Here is a 14,215-nt window from a genome sequence, read left to right as displayed (position 1 = left end):
TCTATTTAAAGGCCTTTCTCCTCCTTTTCTTTGGTACCCTGCCTTTGCCTTGAAACCCTAGCCTTCGAAACTCCGCTGTCGCCATTGCCACCGTCATCTGAGCGCTATCGTCTGAGCCTTCTCGATCCTTAGTGCCCCATTGCTTTTGCTAGTATATGGGTAGGAAGAAGTCGGCGAGTAAGTCCTAGGCGACCTTTGTCGACGAGGAAGCATCGCTCTCCGTTATTGAAAATCAAGAATTTATGGCCATGAGGGCTGCTTAGAAGATCTGGTCGGCTCCGACCATGACTGAGGACCAGTTGCGCGAGCTCGTGAGTGATGGTCTACTCTAGAGCAAGGAGTTTGCTGATTAGAGGGCTCCAGGCGAGCATTGGGTCCCTACTCTAGGTGCTGGTGAGATTATTCTTTTTGTCTCCTTTATCCGTGCCGGACTCTGCCTTCCTATTTCTGCTTTTCTTCACCAATTTCTTAACTATTTTGGGATTAGCCTGAACCATCTTGCTCCTAATGTTGTCCTTCATCTTTCTATTTTTGTTCATCTTTACGAAACTTTCCTTGGAATTCCTCCTTCTCTCTCTCTCTTTCGCTACTTCTTTCGTCTGAAGCCACAACCCCATCGCGATGACACCAATGTTCTTGGTGGCTACGGGATTCAGTTTTGCTAGGGTCTTAAGAGCAAATTCTTTAACTATGACCTGGTTGATTCTGTGAGGGATTGGCGTGCCGACTGGTTTTATGCCGCCAATTTGATTCCTCCTCTTTCCATTCATTCTGGATCTGGTCCCTTGGTTAATGACCGATGGGAAAAGAATCCTATGACGGCAGCTGAGCTCCAGGCGATCAAGCCGTTTCTTCAGAGGATTTGTACTCTAAAATAGCAAGGCTTGACCAGCTTCAGGATTATTTCTAGTTTTCTTCGCCGCCGAGTTCAACCTCTAAAGGAGCGAGAAAATTACGGTTTTGAGTACTCTGGGGCGGAGGACCCTTCTCGTATGGTCCCTGCCCTTGAGTTGACTGATGAGGAGGTGCTTGAGCATCTTTTGAAGATGCTGAAAGGAGTAAGCATTGTCCCGCTTGCTGTCCTTGAGTACAGTGCTAACAACCCACCCCCTGCTGCGAGTTGTTCTTTTCTTATGTGGGTACTTTTGTGTGTCTTTTGTTGTACCCACTTTTTGCTTAATCTTCCTTGTCTTGTTTTATTCTTTTATAGGAATTGGGGGGTAATTTCGCTGATCCGATTCCCCTTGATGATTGCCCTGCAAATGTGGAGGCTGGGGTTAGTCTTGCTGGGGCATCCTTGACCAGTAAGTTTCAAACTACCATGATGGTTCCAGGTGTTTCTTCTGCATTTTCTGACGTATATGAAGAGTATGTTCCTCGTCCAGTTCCCTGAGCTCCTCGTAGTGGTGGAAAAAGGGGACGGGCGGATTGTTCTTCTTCTGCTCCATTTGCTGCCAAGAAGTCTCACCAGTCGAGTACTCATCCAGGTACTCTAGTTGTAGCTAGCATGCTCTTAGGTGAGCATATTAATACGCTCTGTCCTTTTGTTGTTTGTTTTTATCTTTGACTGAGTACTTTTGTCCTTTTTCAGCTGGTGCTATGGTGGCCTTGGTCGAGAGTGAGGAAGAAGAGGATGATGATGCCGCCCTTGTTACTCGTCGGTGAGTTGTTTTCTTGTTTTCCTGTTGTTGAAACCCTCTTTTTGTTTTGACTTTGGTTTTGTTCCCTTGTAGTAAGCGGTCATCGGGTTCGAGTTCTTCTAGGGCTCCAGTATCGGCCGTGCTACTCCTGTCGCAGGGTGGTGGTGATGTTTTTGCTGCTGTGGTTCCCCCACGAGGTCTTCTTTTGGTTTTATGAAGAAGAAGATAGCTGAGTGAGTGAATTCTGGTTTTATTTCTTTGCTTCTATTCTCCTTTTTTCTTATTCTTATTGGCGAGTTTCCTTGTCAACTTTCAGGCCTTCGTCTTCCCTGAACCCTCAGTCGACTTCTTGTCAGACCTCTGGTGCGCCCTTGTGTACTGAGTCTTAGGACTCGGAATGCATGGTGGTCGAGGTGGCTGTGAGGGGGTCAGAGTACACGGCTGCTGATTTGCTGACTCCTGAGGTGACCGTGGCCATGGCAGTGGATTCATCTAGGGGTTGGCCGTGGCTTCCCAGGAGATTGCCCTGGCCGTGCCTTCTTTGCATCGGCCGACTTGTCCCTCTCCTCTTCTTGCCTCTGGTGGTCCGTCTTTGGCTGATGATGTGGTGCAACAATTTGATGCCACTCATCGATTGTCAGAGCTGACCGCTACATGGGGAAACTTGGCAACCTTTGCGACTTCTTTCGGGGAAAAGCTCCAGGTAAGTTTTTTTGAAGCTCTTTCTTTGGATGTTTGTCTTTCTTCTGTCCTTATGTCTTGTTTTTCTCTCTCTCTTTTTGCTCAGTCTTTTTCTTATGATCATATCGGCTTCTTTTTCTCGTCTGAAACCAAGAAAAAGTTGTCTTCTAAGGTGAGTACCCTAAAGACAGGGCTTGACCTCTGTCGGGCCGAGTTGGAGACCGAGCATCAGATGCATCAGAAGGAGGAGAAGGCTCTCCATGCCCAGGTGGTTAAGGCAGAGAAGCAGAGGGATGCAGCTGCCTAGGAGGCTTTGAAAAATGTGGTGGCCATGAAGAAAGAGTGCCATGGTATTGCAAGTTCTTTTTTGTTTCCTTTTGTATTCAAATTTGCCTTTCTGCTGACTTGTCTTTTGTTGCCTGGTCTAGCTCTCTGAGTTGAAAAGCAGAAACTCTCGGAGGGTATCGAGGAGATGAAGACACTTGTTCGTACTAACCATAATAATGCTGAGGAGGTAATTACTCGAGCTGATGAAGAACTCACGCTTGCTAAGTTGATTAGGCGTGGAACTGACAGGGATCTTGTGTAGGCCCAAAAAACCATTGAAGACTTGACTGGCAAGTTGGCGACGGCTACTGAGAACTAGAACGCTTTGTGGAAGTCTTTTCGGTCAGTAGCCGACCTTCTCCGGACTCCAGCAGATGATGGTCATTCTTGGGCTCAGTTTATTCCCCAAGTGCCAACCTGTTTCTAGGAGTTTGTGAAGAGGTGCACCCATCTATGTACCAGGAATATTCTTGCCTAGGTCCGGGTTCTTTCTCCGGAGTTTCCTTTGTCCAAGGTTGCTGATGAAGCCAAGAGTCAAGAATATCTGGATGCTGTTGAGAGGGTGGAGCCTGAGGTCGAAGATTTAGCCAGGAAGATTGTAGATAATCTTAATATTGATATTTCTTCTCCTGATGATGATGCTTGATGTAATTGACCTTTGTACTCCAACCTTTGTAATGGGATATTATACTTCTTTTGAATGAAGATTTTTGTTGATGTCTTCTTTGTCCGTCGAGTACTTTTCTTGCTTTCGTTTGTGCTGTGTAAACAACTCGGTATATGTAGATCGTTGTTTTGACATGCTTTCTTGGTTTGACGAGTGCTTGTCTGGCTTTCGTCTGTGACTTGTAAGAAATTTTGCATGTATTTCTTCGTCTTGTAAACAACCCAGTTTAGGTATATCGTTGTCTTGACAAACTTTCTTGATTTGTCGAGTGCTTTTGTGGCTTTCCTTTGTGTCGTGTAAACAACTCGGTATACATCGTTGTCTTGACAAACTTTGTGTTCTTGTTAGTGCTGAAAAGATTTAGGACCGGCGATCTCAAGTATCTTCAGCTTCTTCTTTTCAGCTTAACTCGGGATGTGGTCATCATTTGGTCCTTTCCTTGGTTGTAAAAACATCCTAGGATCGACAAGCCCCCGAGCACTTCATGGTTGAGCTCTAGAAACCTCGCCTTGTTCCTTCAGGTCTTGTCGAGCAGGTATAAGCATCGTCTGAGTGCTTTCCTGAGTGAAACCATGTAGTGCTTCTTGGGATCTTCTGAGTATAGCCCCCGAGCCTCTTGCTATTTGGAACAAGGAGCTAGAGGGTCTTGTCTTGGAATTGCTCTGATTTATGCTCAGGCTTAGTTTTGGTTGTTTTGCTTTTTGGTTCAGGTGTTAGCTTATTAGCTACCCTCATCGGCGGGCTCAAGCATCTTTTTAGCTCTTTTGCTCTCGGCCGGTATGCTCAGGCATATTTTCAGCCATTTTGCTTTTTGGTTCGGGTGTTAGCTTATTAGCTACCCTCATCGGCGGGCTCAAGCATCTTTTTAGCTCTTTTGCTCTCGGCCGGTATGCTTAGGTGTCTTTTCAGCCATTTTGCTTTTTGGTTTGGGTGTTAGCTTGTAAGCTACCCTCATTGGCGGGCTCAAGCATCTTTTCGGCTCTTTTGCTCTCGGCCGGTATGCTCAGGCGTATTTTCATCCATTTTGCTTTTTGGTTCGGGTGTTAGCTTGTTAGCTATCCTCATCGGTGGGCTCAAGCATCTTTTCATCTCTTTTGCTCTCAGCCGGTATGCTCATTGGAAACAACTCAGGGAAAGCCATAATAAGACATATGTTGTCGAGAAAGAACCATCTTTATTGATTATGAACATTGATAAGTCATAATAGTACATATGTTGTCAATGAGCACCATCTTTATTGATCATGAACATTGATCTCTTGTGGCTTGTATATATATTTTCCCTTGAGTTGTTTTCATGTGTAGAATCTTCTTAGCTGGCTGATGTGCCATGTATTGTTGACTTCTTTTCTGTCTTCAGTTATCAACTTATATGTGCCTGGTCCGGTGACTTTTGTGACGATAAAAGGACCTTCCCATGGACTGAGTAGTTTATGGCGTCCGTTAGTTTTTTGTATTCTTCTTAGTACTAGGTCTCTGACTTGTAGTGATCGAGGCTAGGTATTCTTGTTGTAGTGGCGTCTTAATCCTTGGAGGTATCTTGCTGATTGAAGGGTAGTGTTTACTCTGACTTCTTCTATACTGTTGAGTTCTAATCTTTGGGTGTGTTCTGCTTCTTCTTTGTTATATTGTTCTATCCTTGGTGACGTCCAGATCAAGTCAGCAGGTAGTATGGCTTCTGATCCGTAAACGAGGAAGAATGGTGAGTATCCGGTGGCTCTACTTATTTGAGTTCGTAGTCCCCATACGACCTTGGATAATTCTTCAATCCATTTTGATCCATAGTCCACTAGTTCTTCATATAATCTTGGTTTTAATTCGGCTAGTATGAGTCCATTAGCCCTTTCCACCTATCCGCTGGCCTCTGGATGTACGACTGATGCGTAATCTATGCTGAAGCTGCAGTCCTATGCCCAACTTTGGAATTCAGTGGCTGTGAAGGGAGAATCCAAATCTGTGATGATTCGATTGGGCATGCCGAAGCGGTGCATAATGTCTTGGATGAACTCGACTGCTTTGGCTGCGCTGTACTTTGTGAGTGGTTTGTATTCAATCCACTTGGTGAACTTGTCAATTGCTACGAAGATGTACTCGAAACCGCCTTTTGCTTTCTTGAGAGGTCCTACTTGATCCAGCCCCCAGCAGGAGAAAGGCCAAGCGGGTGGGATGCAGATGAGATTGTGAGCTGGCACATGAGCTTGTCTTGTGAACATTTGACAACCTTTGCATCTTCTGACAAGTTCTTCTATGTCTTTCAAAGCAGTTGGCCAGTAGAATCCGGTGTGGAATGCTTTGCCGACTAGTGTTCTTGAAGTGACGTGATTTCCATAGCAACCTGAGTGTATTTCGTCTAGGATCTCTTTGCCCTCTTCAAGTGAGACACATTTTAAGAGTACTCCTGATGATGTGGCTCTTCTGTAGAGCTTGTCTCCCACTAGGACGTAGTTCTTGCTTTTGCGAACAACCCGGGTAGCTTCCTCTTTATCCACTGGCAACTTATTTTCTTTGATGTAATCAATAAAAACCTGGGTCCATGAAGTGGTGATTACCAAGATCTGGGTGCTTTTATCTGAGATTTCAGGGGTTATCTCACAGGGTTGTTTGATAGAGGGAGCTGATAACTCCTCTATGAAAACACCGGGTGGGACCTTTGCCCTGTCCGATCCAAGCTTGGTGAGGATGTCTGCCGCAATATTAGAATCGCGCAGGACATGTAGAATTTCTAGTCCTTGAAAATGTTTTTCGAGCTTTCGTATTTCAGCACAGTAAGCGCCCATGTTTTCTTTGGTGCAGTCCCAATCTTTGTTGACTTGATTGATGACTACTGCCGAATCGCCGTATACGAGTAAACGCTTGATTCTGAGGGTAATTGTCACTCGTAGCCCGTGGATGAGGGCTTCGTATTCTGCTTCATTGTTTATAGCTTGCCATAATATCTGAAGGACATACTTGAGTTGTTTTCCATCTGTAGAAATGAGGAGAACGCCTGCACCGGCTCCGCCTAGCTTGAATGATCCATCAAAGTACATCTTCCAATGATCAAGGATGATATTTGACATCGGTTGTTGAATTTCTGTCCACTCGGCCACAAAATCGGCTAGGGCTTAAGATTTAATTGCTTTCCGTGGGGTGAAATCAATATTGAGAGCACCAAGTTCAACTGCCCACTTAGATAGGCGCCCTATTGCGTCTCTGTTGTGCAGGATGTCTCTGAGTGGAAATCTGTCACCACGGTAATCTTGTGGCTTTCAAAATAGTGGCGAAGCTTGCGTGAAGTGATCAGGAGTGCGTAGAGTAATTTTTGCACATGCGGGTACTAGATTTTTTATTCTGACAGTACTTCGCTGATGTAGTATACGGGGCGTTGTACTTTATATACACGCCCTTCTTCTTCTCTTTCTACGACAATCGCTGTGCTGATCACAGTAGAAGTTGCCGCAATGTACAGCATCATGTCTTCGTATTTTTTCAGAGGTGTGAGAACGGGCGAAGAGGTGAGGTATGTCTTAAGCTTGTTGAAAGCTTCATTGGCTTCTTCTGTCCACTCGAACTTGTCTGTCTTCTTTAGCAATTTAAAGAAAGGTAACCCTTTTTCACCCAGTCTTGATATGAAACGATTGAGGTCTGCCATGCAGCCTGTTAGTTTCTGCACATCTTTGACACTTCGAGGAGGGCCCATCTATGTTATGGCTCGAATTTGCTTGGCGCTTGCTTCGATTCTGCGATGACTAACCAAGAATCCGAGTAGTTGTCCTGAAGGAACTCCGAATACACACTTGTTTGGGTTCAATTTCCACCTCCATCTTTTCAGGTTTTCGAAGGTTTGCTTTAAGTCTTCAATTAGTGTATCCAGGTTCTTTGTCTTTACTACTATGTCATTCACGTATGCCTCTATGTTTTCCCTGATCTAATTACCAAGGCACGTTTGGATAGCTCTTTGGTAAGTGGCACCAGCATTCTTGAGTCCAAATGACATGGTTTTGTAGCAGTAGGCGCCGAACGGAGTGATGAAAGATGTCTTGCTCTAGTCTTGTTCCTTTAATGCGATCTAGTGATATCCTAAATAGCAATCAAGGAAGAATAATAGGGCAGATCCTGCTGTTGAATCAACTATCTGATCAATGCGTGGTAGCCCGAACAGATCTTTCGGACAGTGTTTGTTGAGATTTGTGTAGTCAACACACATGCACCACTCGTCCGTATTCTTTTTCTATACTAGAACTGGGTTTGCTAGCCAATCTAGATAGAGTATTTCTCTGATGAATCTGGCTGCCATTAGTTTTGTGATTTCTTTTTTAATTGCTGCCTTCTTGTCGGGTGAGAATCGTCGTAGTCGTTGCTTCATAGGCTTGGAGCTTTTATTGATATCAATTCTATGCTCAGCCAACTCCCTTGGGACACCTGGCATGTCGGTCGGCTTCCAAGCGAAGATATCTTTGTTGCCCCGAAGAAAGTTGGTGAGTGCGAGTTCCTATTTTGCCGAGAGGTGGGCGCCGATGGTTGCCGTTTTGGAGGGATCACCGGTGCCCAGGTCGATTTGCTTGACGTCGGCTTCTTTTGGTGGTGCGAGGATACTGGGTTTCTTAGCTGGTATCTCTAGCTCTTCTGGGTTCATTTCTGCTGCAACAGTGGCTATTTCTTTTCTTTCATCGGCGGCTTGTGCTTTTGCTGCAATTTGGATTGCCTGAACATCATAGTCAAAAGCGCACTTCAAATCACTCCGAAGAGAAAGGACACCGTTAGGCCCTGGCATCTTAAGCAACAGGTATGGATAATGCGATATCACCATGAATTTTGCTAGTGCTGGGCGCCCGAGGATTGCGTGATATGATGAATCGAAGTCTGCAACTTCAAACTTGATGAACTCTGTACGGTAGTTCGAGGGAGTCCCAAAAGTAACCGGTAGAGTGATTTGTCCAAGTGGCATTGCTGCCTTGCCAGGTACTATGCCATAAAAAGACGTGCTTATGGGTGTAATCATCCCGGCGAGTTGTAGTCCCATCTTCCATAGAGTTTCTAAGAAAATGATGTTGAGTCTGGCTCCCCCGTCGATTAGTACTTTTGAAACAGTCATATCGGCAATAGTTGGATCTAGAACCAGTGGGTAATGGCCTGCATTTCCTATACTAGTCCATTGGTCTTCTCTTGAAAATTGGATTGGATACTATGACCAGTTGAGATATCTTGGAGTAGCCGGTTCTGCTGCCATGATGGTTCGCAGCGCTAGCTTTTCTTGATGTTTGCTTCTAAAATCTAGAACCCCGGCAAAGATTACAGCTACTGTCCCCCTGGATTTTTGGAATCCCTTGTCTTCGTGGTTGTCTTCTTCTTTTTTCTGATTGCTTTCTTTGGTATTCTCCTTACTATCTTTTCTTATGTATCGATCTTTGAATGTGTAGCAATCTCCAATGGTGTGATTTCCTTTGGGGTGCAAGATGCAACGCATGTTTTCAATGTCGTCATACTTTCTAGGCTTGGAAAACTTCCTTGATTTGTCAGTCACCGCTACGGTGTTGTCTGGTCCACGTTTTCTCTCTTGATGTCTGTTGTTTCGATGATTTTGCTTGTCTGGGTTTTCTCGGTTATTTCTATCCAGGAACCTTTCTCATGTCTTTTCCTTTGTAGTAATCATCTTTTCTACTGTTCGTCTGAATTCTTCATTGTTTCTTGGGTTTTCTTTGCAAAAATCTTGAAATTGCCACCTAGCCATGATTCCATGAGAGAAAGCCTCGATTACTTCTCTTTCAGTGATGTCATGTACTTGAGCTCGTAGTTCGCCAAATTGTCGATAGTAATTTCTAAGACTTTCACCTCCTTTCTGCTTGAGTCCTTTTAACTCTACGTGGGTGATTGGGTGTGTAATGATACCTACAAAATTCTCACAGAAAGCTCTTTGCAAGTCCTCCCAATTTCTGATTGATCCTGGATTCAATTTGTCAAACCATTGAAGGGGCATGGTTTCTAGGGCCATGGGAAAGAACAAAGTCTTGATATCATCGTCTCCTCCGGCCAATTCAATCGATTACGAGTAAATCCTGAGCCACTGCCTTGGTTCGGTCTTGCCATCATACTTAGAGTGGTTGGACGGCTTAAACTTGTGAGGTAGTCATATTGAAGCGAGTCTGTTCGCAAAATAGGGGAATCTATCGTGCGCCCCGGCTTCTTTGTATTCTGATTCGCCACCTCCTTCTAGACAACTGTCATCTTGACAAGAGTAGTTCTGCGTGGCTGTCTGAATGGGTACTTTGCTTCTGATCTTTCTTGGTTGTTTGACTCAATAGTTTTGACTATGGTCCCTTCTACTTTCCTTGTTGTGACTTCCACTTGGTCCAAGTCTCTCGAAAGTGGATTTCCTTTGATTTTGATCTTCTTGCGCATGAGATGTCGATCTGACAGGTAGTTTTGAACGGGTTCTTTCGTCGTGCATCCTTAGGGCTATTGATCGGAGGTAGTCCCGGAGTTGTTCCTGTTTTTCACTAGGATGTGAGATTGCTCTGAGTTCTTCTAGTGCTTCACGGATCCTGTCGTAGGGTGTATTTGCCGCGCGTCCTTCTTTGACTTCTTGTTCTGATTTTCTTCTATCGTATTCAGCTAGATCTGATTCATATCTGATCCATGCTTCCTTGCACTGCCTAGCATGGCGTTGGCATCCTTGTTTCAATTTGTTTTTTCTTTCTCTAGCTTGCTTTTGATTTTCGGTCTCACCATCGTGCCCTTGGATAAAGGGTGATATGTTGGATTCAGATTCGTCTGATGACCTGATGTTGGGTGCTTCTAGAGGGGCCAATGGTGATCGAGGACCGCGAATCATGAATACTTCTCGTGCGTGGGTTGTTCTATCATCGGCGTTGGTTTCCGTACTGTCAGAGTTGTTGATAACTTTATTAGAGGCTTCAAGGTCGCAGATCGAGTCTCCTTCTTGGTAGGGTAGAGCTGTTGTCATTGTTGTGTCAACTAGCCGGGTACTGCTATCCTTAGGAACAGAACCTGGCCAGTGGATGATGCAGTCTTGAGATGTTACGGTTAGTACAAGGCCTTCGTGAGCTCCTGACAGTGGTATTCCAAAAACTGGATTAAGAGATCTTTCGAGCTGTGCCTGATAAGACGTTGCCGAGACCAAATGGAAAAGGACCCGTCTTCTTTAAAGTACTCTGAGTGTACTCTGAGTTGTATTCTTGATAGGTTGATGTCATGTTCCAGAGCCTTGTCGGAAAAGAACTCGGTTTTCCAAAAGAACTCAGGTAAGACTCCGTCTCAGAAGCGGAGCCTGAGTTTGAATCGGATGCGTGAAGCCGCAGAATCTGAGTTGGATTGGACATCATGAGCTGTGCGAATCTTCTGGTAAGCTGATCTGTCGTTGTCACCAAAATAGAAAGGTCTTGATGATGATCCAAATCTTCGAGGAGACGGCCTTGGAGCTTGCCATCGTCACCTGCCTCGCAGATCCACAAACCGAAGATGAAGGTTGATCCCTTCGAAAAAATCATGTTGTCGAGGTCCGTCGAGCTCTCGGATGCAAAGTTGCCGAAAGCCCCTACCTGGCGCGCCAGCTGTCGATGTTTGATCACTGATAGCCTGCCATGGGGGTACCCGGGGCAATTTGTTCAGGCTTCAGCGTATGCAGAACTCGATGGTAAACACAAGAGACAGTCGATTTATCCTGGTTCGGGCCCTCGACCATGATCGAGTAATAGCCCTACGTCCAGTTCGACGTTAGCCTTTGTGTTGGATTGATTGTAAAGTGTTGTGTTGTTTTCTCTAAGTCCTGTCTCTAGGAACCCTGTCCTCCTTTATATAGTCAGGAGGTCAGAATCCTAGTCGGTTTACAACGAGAGTTCCTAGTAGCATTACAGAATAATACTACTACTAAGATTACAGGGGAAGAATCCTAGTTAGACTAGATCTTCTCCCTTCCTTGCAGGGTATCCCGTGGGTCCCGCACCGACACTGGCAGGTTGGTGATTGTAGAGATAAGTACTCTTTTGATCGTGACATGTTCCTTTTTGTACTCGTCCCAAACATCCGGCACACTCTTTTCAAACATCTCCACTAGTTCATCGATCACTGGTTCCAGAAACACATCGATGTTATTCCCAGGCTATCTTGGCCCTTGGATCAGTAGTGGCATCTGGATGTATGACCACTTCATATAGACCCAAGGTGGAAGGTTGTATATACAGAGCGTCACTAGCCAGGTGCTATGATTGCTTCTAACCTGGCCAAAAGGATTCATCCCATCTGTGCTCAAAGCAAACCAAAGGTGTCTTACCTCTCCACCGATATCCTTATAGAACATAGTATTGACAGTCCTCCAGTCATGCCCATTGGTGGGGTGCCTCATCATTGTATCTTTCCTACGCTCTTCGTCATGCTAGCGCAATAGCTTGGCTGACTTTGCACATGCAAATAGCCTATGCACCCGGGGGGCTATAGGAAAATACCAAACGACCTTTATGGCACCTCCTCTGGTCTTGGTACCCTCATTTGATGGCCCTTCCTTGTACCGTGGAGCTTCACACTTAGGGCACTTGTCCAAGTCTTTGTATTTTTCTCCACGGTACAATATGCAATCATTGGAACACGTGTGGATTTTTTCAACCTCGAGGCCAATGGGGTAGATCATTTGCTTGGCCAAGTATGTCTTTTCTGGCAACTTGTTTTTTTCTGAGAGCATTTTCCTTATTATACCTAACAACTAATCGAAGCCTTTATCGCTCAATCCGTTTGTCTATTTGAACTCTAACAGCATGATGTTGGCTTCTAGTTTGCTCATTGGACAATTCCTATACAATGGTGTTTTGCCATCTTGTCTCATTTTCTTTAGCTTTCTCAGCTGTCTTTCACTAAGACATCCGGTCTCTACATTACGTAGCAGCTGAGAAATGCCATCGTTATCCTCGGTGTCGTCAGCTAGCGTGTTCCTAAACACATTATTAACTGTGGCCATAGGTTCCGTGTTGACACCGGGTTCCTCGTCAGCATCGTAGATGGCTACGTCAGGCATGTCCACATCATCATCGTTTTCCTGCAGAACATTCACACCAACCTCGCCATGCATAGTCCATATCGTATAGTTTGGCATGAACCCCCTGGTAATCAAGTGCGATCGTATAGACTCAATTTGATGAAAGTTCCTATGATTCTTGCAATCTTTGTATGGGCAGAAGACAAGGTTCACATTCCTAGCATGGGCTTTGGCATCGTTGATAAACTGGCTGACGCCATGCATGTACCGCTTGTCCGTTCGGGACAGATGCATCCACTCTCGATCTATCTCTGCACAAAAAAATACTGAGACAGTAATTACAAAGAATTAATAAGAAATCTAGCTTCATGAACAACAATTGTAGCTCAAAAGTACCATTTTTTGGAAAACATTATTGTACATTAATTATTGAAAAATTGAAATTAGTAGCCCCGTCCCTGTAAATTAAAAATCGTAGTAGAAAACAATTATTGTACAATATTGAAGAACAACTATTCTACTCTACTTCTAAGAACTAATTATAGCATCACATACTAACAATGATGATCTTGACCACCATGGAATAATTAGCTAGGAATTTAAATGTGTTCATAGACACCAACCTTTTGGATGATGGATTCACCATAATTTGAGCCTTGCACAAATGTCCAATTGAAAAAGTGCCCTCTAGAATGGAGAAAGAAAGAATCAAGCAATGTAGCCATTAAAACGAAGCTAATTAAGCAACAAAATCAAAGGAGTGGATGTTTGTTACTAACCTTAAAGCAAAAGATAAGCCATTCTTCAAAATCCAAGCACTAGCTTCATGGTGAAGAGCGGCCGCAGTAATGGAGGGAAGGGTCCAAACGCGCGCCTCTGTTCTCGGGATGGAAGAGAGGATGGTTGCAGCCTTTTTGTGTTGTAGGCTTATCACCGTAGGTTCTTGGCTAGAACCGACAGTGATAGAGCACAATCACTGTCGGCTCTTGGCTTAAACCGGCAGTGATGAGTGGCCACCAAAACACTGCTGGTTCAAGCCACAAACCGGCAGTGATGTGGTCCTTCACTGTCGGTTTTAGCCCAGCCCCAATCATTTTTTCATTTCCAAGCTCATAACCGGCAGTGAAGGTACATCACTACCGGTTCTCACAAATCCGGCAGTGCTGATGCCGGCAGTGATGTGCAAATCTGGCGTAGTGCTTCCTATGTGACAAGGAACTGGAGACCATTGACCATATCATTGCATCGTGTTTCTTCTCTAGACAAGTTTGGTGGCGCATCCTGGCGGCCCTAGGCACAGACACTTCCCAAGTTGGCAAAGAGACCCTGTTGTCGTGGTGAACTCATGGCGGACGCACTGTATAGGAGACAAATGGCGGGGGGATGACTCATTGTTCGCGCTCGTTGCGTGGGAGCTATGGAAGGAGAGAAACGGGAGATGCTTCTACGACAACTCATCCATGGTCCTGCAAGTCCTTGCACGCTGATCAGGCACATCGTAGACCAATGGATCGACGTCGGGGCGGCTAAGCTAGGTTGTCTTTTGCGTGAATAGTCGCCATGTACTCCATTTCGCTAGGCGGGGATGAGCTTATTATAACACCCTAAGGCCCCAGCGCGCCCGATCAGTGGCGCGTCCTTGTAAAAACTCATTTTTCTTGATCTTAATACAATGATGCGTAAATCTTTTGCGTAATCGAGAAAAATATATGAGAGTTTTGGAAACTGGGACATGAAAGACATGCCTTAACATTATTAAATATTTTGGCTGAATACTCCGGTGATATGACCAGATTGTCCGGGGCTTGATCTTTTTCTACCGCTTGCCAAACTCGACCTGTTGAAAAACAATACGCGATATTCCTATGCTCATAAAGTCACAGTGCAAATTAGTATGATATATTCATGAGAGATAGTATATGCTGATATACAAGAT

This window comes from Miscanthus floridulus, chromosome 3 (assembly GCF_019320115.1).
Source record: "Miscanthus floridulus cultivar M001 chromosome 3, ASM1932011v1, whole genome shotgun sequence".
NCBI lineage: Eukaryota > Viridiplantae > Streptophyta > Magnoliopsida > Poales > Poaceae > Miscanthus > Miscanthus floridulus.
The sequence above is the reverse complement of the archived record's forward strand: the minus strand, read 5'-3'. Positions refer to the sequence as shown.